The 6,485-nt window shown below is 31.8% G+C and overlaps 1 pseudogene; it reads right to left on the bottom strand.

Annotated features, from left to right (window-relative positions):
* Nucleotides 1-2,576: 2,576 nt before the first annotated feature.
* Nucleotides 2,577-3,531, bottom strand: LOC110901047 (annotated as a pseudogene).
* Nucleotides 3,532-6,485: the final 2,954 nt, after the last annotated feature.

Below are 6,485 nucleotides of genomic sequence, written 5' to 3'. Positions count from 1 at the left end.
TAACCATGTTCACAACCTTTCTACGATATTACATACGCTATTTATACACTATCAAACAAGCATGGATACTAAAAGTAGCAAGTTGGTTCTTATGCGTTCATGCTTTACTACATAGTAGAATCACTGAAAATAGGCTGTTTTGGGTGACTCGTTTAACCTATTTACAAGTCTTCAAAAATTATGATTTTTTTATGTGACGTACTTCTCGGAGGGGTAGGCCTTGTGTTAAAATTTCAAGTTCTAACTCTTTACCAGTAATTCAATTCATAAAAATTCATTTACTAAGCTGTAATCAGATTCGTCACTTCTGACTACAGCTTACGGAAAAATTCATTTAAAATTCCTCATTTATTCGATTGACGAAATTCCAGTTGGAGATTTTTGGAATTACTTACATATAATTTTCAGATCATAACTCAATTCTTATATTGAGTTATGACATTCGTATTGGGCTACAAATTCTGACAGAAAACGCAGCCTGGACCTTTGTTACGAAATAATTCAATTAAAATATCAAACAACATTGAAAAAATGCAATTCCAGTGGGATTTGAAAGATATTTCCTGGAACTACATTATAGAATCAAGAAACACTGATTTTCGTTCAATTCTGACCCGGTTACAGTCGACACAAGTCGGCTGTAACTTTTTGGACATAATCAGTTTCGTTACCCAACTTCCTAAAACGACTTTCATGATTTTAATCACATCCGTAGCAACCAAGAACAACAAGTATTCATCATTTACAGCAGGTTATCATTATTATATCATCTAATTCATCAACCTTGACTAACAATATTCAAAATAAGATCATACAACATCAAACCCTAGTAATCACACGAACTCTTATGCGATTATAACAATAATAATCATGCATTCTAGCAACCCTAGACTACGAGTAGCATCACAAACATCAAGAACATCAAGAACCAGAAAAACGCAGCCATGTATACATGAAACATCGCAAACCGAATACAACCAAGAACACTAACCTTGAGAAGAGATGGAAGAACTAGAGAGAAAAATAGATGTGGGATCGATTGAAAGGGGGGGGGGGGGGCTGCTTGCTACTATCGTCGCACACCACAGGAACCAATTAGGGTTTTGTTTTTATTATTCTTCCTTCTCATGGAACATACGTATAATTATAAAATATGGGAGTGGGGGCGGTTTGGGCTATTTGGGCCGAGATGGGTTAGGCCGAATTGGGGATGGGTGGCGGGTTGGGTTTGGGTTTCAGGTTCGTTTTAATCGTAGAACTAGTGTAGTGGTTTAAGTTATAATTTTTCTGTATCGCGTTTCTATGATATAACTTTCCGCATACAAAGAAGATTCATAAATTCCGTAGCACATGATTTAATTATAGTTATAACACATAATTCAAACAAAATTAAAACGTGATTAGTAACGGGTGCTAACCTTGATCGTAAAAGTTCGAGTTGTCAAATTATCCCCATGTTGAAAGAAATTTCGTCCCGAAATTTAGCACACAGTCACTGAGGAAGCTAGTTTTGTTGAGCGTTTTCTTGGGGTATCACACTTAAGTTTTTAGAAAAAACAAAGTTATAAACGTAAACTATTAAAGGAATATAAAATTAATCGATAAATTAATATATGTTAAAAAACAATTATTAAAGAAGGTAAAGGAAATATATGTTTAAAAAAAAGAAAAATATGTTATTAAAGTAAATATAATAATAAACTATTATAATATATTAAATAATAAATCGATAAATTAATATATGTTAAAAAAATAATAATTAAAAAAAGGTAAAGGAAATATATGTTTAAAAAAAAGAAAAATATGTTATTAAAGTAAACATAATAATAAACTATTATAATATATTAAATAATAAGAAAACTATATATTGTTATAAAAATAAAGTTACTATTCATCATCACTCGTTAACAATATATACTAGTTAAATTCCCCCACACGTTGTTGCGGGTATTCATTCGGTATGGGTTCGATTCATTACGACATTGGTACGGTATCGCCACTCGGTATATCAAGCGAAAGATACAACCCAAAAAATAAAGTCACGATATGACCAAAATAATATCGATATGTGTTTTACATCGGTCAAAAACCATAAATACGAATATCAGTAACGGTTCTGATAATAAGGTTATCGATACCGACGTTATACAGTCGAGATGGCCAGTGCATCAATGTTGCTAGGACATTATCTTAAATGTTATGTGAGAAAACTTAAAATAATAAAATAATGAAAACTTAAAAAACTATAATATTATATGAGAAAATTTAAAATAACAAGATAAAGAAACAATAAATTAATAAATTAAAGTAATAAAATAATAAAATAATGAAAACTTAAAAAACTATAATATTAAAAAAATCCTGAACTATCGTTCATCACCAGTTTCTATTAATATGTATAATATAATATAATATAATATAATGGTTAAGAGTAACTTTTCCTGATCATTTATAAATAAAAACTAGAAAGAAGTGTTACATTAGTACATGTCAATGAGTTCTAATCAAGCATTTGTAGCAAATCATTCAAACTTTCTTATTCAAACAAAAAAAAAAAAAAAAATTGTAACAACGTACAAAGCTAATCTCATATATTATAATGCATGGCATTCTTTACGTGATTATGTTTTCTTTACCTAGGGTTTCAAAAGTTTGTTTAATAATCCTAGTGTAAGTAGGATTCGTTGTACATACCTCCATCCACCACCAGATTAACTCCGGTGACAAACCTCGAAGTATCGCTCCCTAAAAACACTGCCGCCTCCGCCTCAGGCACCACCCCTTCAACACGGCAGACTGACACAAAATATCATCTACTGCCGCCTTCTCCAACCCCATTGCATTAGTAAGAAATGGGGTTGAAACAGATCCAGGTGAAATGCAGTTCACCCGGATCCCATGTTGCCCTAATTCAACACATAAGTTTTTCATCAACCCTACCACTGCGTGCTTTGACACCGTGTACGCATGTGGTGCCTCACCCGAAACCACCGAGGCACTACTTGAAGTGAACAAAATCACTCCACATTTCGCGGGAATCATAACTCTAGTAGCATGTTTCGCTCCCAAAAACGATCCATACACGTTGACATCCAAAACTCGTTTAAAGTTTTCGTTATCGGCGTTGAGGATTGTGAACTCTATGTTCCCCGGGATGCCGGCATTGTTGAACATGATGTCAAGCTTCCCAAACTCTGAAATGGCCGTGTCGACAGCGTTTTTCACGTCGGACTCCTGAGTAACGTCGCAATGGACGTAAACAACGTCGTTGTTGGATTCAGAAGCAAGTTCCTTACAAAGAGCATGTCCTCTTTCATCTTGGACGTCGGCGATCAAGACTTTGGCCCCATGTTTAGCGAACAATCTCACCGTGCTTTCGCCAAAGCCGCTAGCACCGCCGGTAACTATGGCGACTTTGCCTTTTACTAATCTACATTACAAATACAAAAGTCTTGTTAATTTTCAAGTTTATGTAAAGATCAAAATATGTTACAAATACCTGTTTGGAATAAAACCATTCATCTTGCGTTTGTGGGCTAAGATTAATAGAAGAAGGTAATTTATAGGCCACAAGATCCAGAACGACCCATCAAATAGTTAATGCATGCTAGGATATTACCATTTTTTATTATAACGTTTTATGCTCGATAGTTTTTTTTATATTTATATTTATATAAATACTTTAAAATACCCACTAATAAAATATTTAAGAAATATTAGAGTATTGTATATTATTTACATTTTTAATACCCACTAATAAAATATTTAAGAAATATTAGAGTATTGTATATTCTGGGTGGATCTATGTAATATCTTTTTTTTTTTTTACAAAAGATGCCGATTTTATTCGAAATTTAATGTATGTTCAATTGTATTTGTTTATGTTCATTTATATTCATGAGCATTCATTCATGTTCATTACCTAAAAGTCACGAATGGACACAATTGTACACGAACACGTTTATTTCTTTAACGAACGAATACGAATATAAAATCTCGTTCCATAATGAATAAACACGCCCTACCCGCAAATATACTGCATATAGTCCTTCAACCTTAGCATATATGATCAGTTACAATTTATTGTCAACGTTATGCTGATTAGTTTGACACTTTAATATCACAGTTTTGTAGAACTATGCCAACAACAACCTATAAATGATTTTTTCATTAAAAAGTTAGTTTGACAATTTCATATCACAGATTCACATTTATGTGGAACTATGGCGCCAACAACCTATAAATATTTTTTTCATTAAAAAGTTAGTTTGAAAATTTTATATCACAGATTCACAGTTATGTGGAACCAGGGGCGAAGGTTACTTGGTGCCCGAGGGTGCATCCGCCCACCCCAATGTTTCAGTTAAAAGTGTATAGGTTCCGATTTTTTGTCCGGAAATTGTAAAAATTATATAGGATCGCCTCCCCCCAATTATTTTTTCTAAATATTTATACAATATATAAATTGAAGTAAAGTTTCTTACCACTTTGTATATCCTAAATATTTATACAATATATAAATTAAAGTAAAGTTTGTTACTACTTTGTATATAAGTGATGGGTGGTTTTGTAATTATATTTGTTTAACCCTAGATTACCACCACACAATAAACTTAATCGCAAGTTTTTATTTGTAAGAACAGGTCCTTTGAATGAATGAATTTTTTTAGTTTTATTTGGAACTATTATTATTTGAGTTGACCCGAATCGATAGCCGATCCAACCCGGAAAATAACGATAGGAAAAAAAATTTGGGTCTCATCACTTTACGCCCCCTCGGAACATTTGGTCAAGCTCCGCCACTGTGTGGAACTATGCCAACAACCTATAAATGATTTGTTCATTCAATAAATTTGTTGACTAACTTGTCTTGTGATTGGGCAAGTTAATTAGTAATTAAAGAAAGAGAGAGAGAGAGAGTCAAATCAGGGCCGGCCCCGAGAATTCGTATATCCTGTTCGAACTCGAAAAAACGTGTCCTTAAGCCTTAAAAAATTGGGTATTATGCGATCTAAACCTAATGACAATGGGCTAATAACCAATAACTAATTTAAACAATAAAAATAGTTTTGTAAATGGGGCTATGTTGGTGTTTATATGAGTGTACCATCTGAATTTAATTTTTTTACATATAAATATGGGATTTTTTTAAAATAACGTGCCCTTTCAAAATATCAGGCCCTGGCCTGTGGTCCTCCCCGCCCACCTTCAGGGCCGGCCATGAGTCAAATGACTGTTTTTATAAATTCAAAAAGTCATGATTGTTTTGTTAATTATCTTGGTAAACATGGTTAATTTGGTGATAATCCTTTTAACTAATACTAGTTTACAAACCCGTGTATTACACGAATTAAATATAAAAAAAACTTAGATTGAATAATATTTTAATTTATAAGCATTACAAACCTGTGTATTACACACGTAAAATAATTTTTTTTTTGTAAAACATACTTCTATATAATCCTGATCATATAGTTAAAAAATGTAATAATAGAATAATCTAATTATTGCGTGTTTCCGATTAGTATTAATGTATAAGGATGGTTTAGTAAAAAAGATCTAATTTTTGTATTTTTTTTATTTTACGATAATATTTAATAAAATACATTGTATTTATCTATAAAATTAACTAAATAGTGCATCATAATATGGTTATTAACATATTTAAATTAAATTTATTATATTAGTAAGTATAATGATTAAAAAATATTTTTAAATAAAATTGTAAAGTTGAAGGCGAGTTTAAAGAAAAAGCATTTAAAATATTAAAAAATATTTTTAAATAAAACATATTTATAATATTTTTAAATACATTGCACTGCTGGATGAAGTTGTATGTTCTACTCCATCAGAGTTTAAAGAAAAAGTAGAAGAGTTTATCACACATCTGCTGAAACAGGATCAGAAGACCTGTGATATGCTAGCTGATCTGCAAATTAAAACAAAAAATGAAAGTGCATGGAAGAAGGCGAGAGTCATAGATATCCTAGGAAGTGTTTATTGTAATGTTTAATTTTTAATATTTTGCAAACTCAGAATTTTGAAATACTATTTAATATCGAATGAAGAAAATTCAAACCTTCAAAATCCAGTATATGGTGCAATTTCACTTTTACCAGTTTCAATAATAACAAAACAACTTCCAAATACAAAAGAATCCAAACAGATATCACTGAAACCACAATGAAACACAATTTTTTTCCACAAACTCAGTAAATTAACATAACCATCTTACCTTTTGAAATCGATGGAGGAAGCGAGCATCTTCAAATCGATGGATAAAGAAAACTTGAAGCTGATTAAATAAGAATTAGGGTTTGAGGAAACATGTTTTCCAACTACGTGTTTATGTACCCGGTACTATGGGAGTCAGGTACAAATCCGACATTTTCATCGAATTATAATCACCGTAACTTTTCATAATTCTGAAAACTTTCATTCCAGTACTATGGGCATCATTTGTGATCTTCGTGCTTCTGAATGTT

The sequence above is a fragment of the Helianthus annuus genome, chromosome 13 (genome assembly GCF_002127325.2).
Source record: "Helianthus annuus cultivar XRQ/B chromosome 13, HanXRQr2.0-SUNRISE, whole genome shotgun sequence".
NCBI classification, from domain to species: Eukaryota; Viridiplantae; Streptophyta; class Magnoliopsida; order Asterales; family Asteraceae; genus Helianthus; species Helianthus annuus.
The sequence above is the reverse complement of the archived record's forward strand: the minus strand, read 5'-3'. Positions and strand labels throughout refer to the sequence as shown.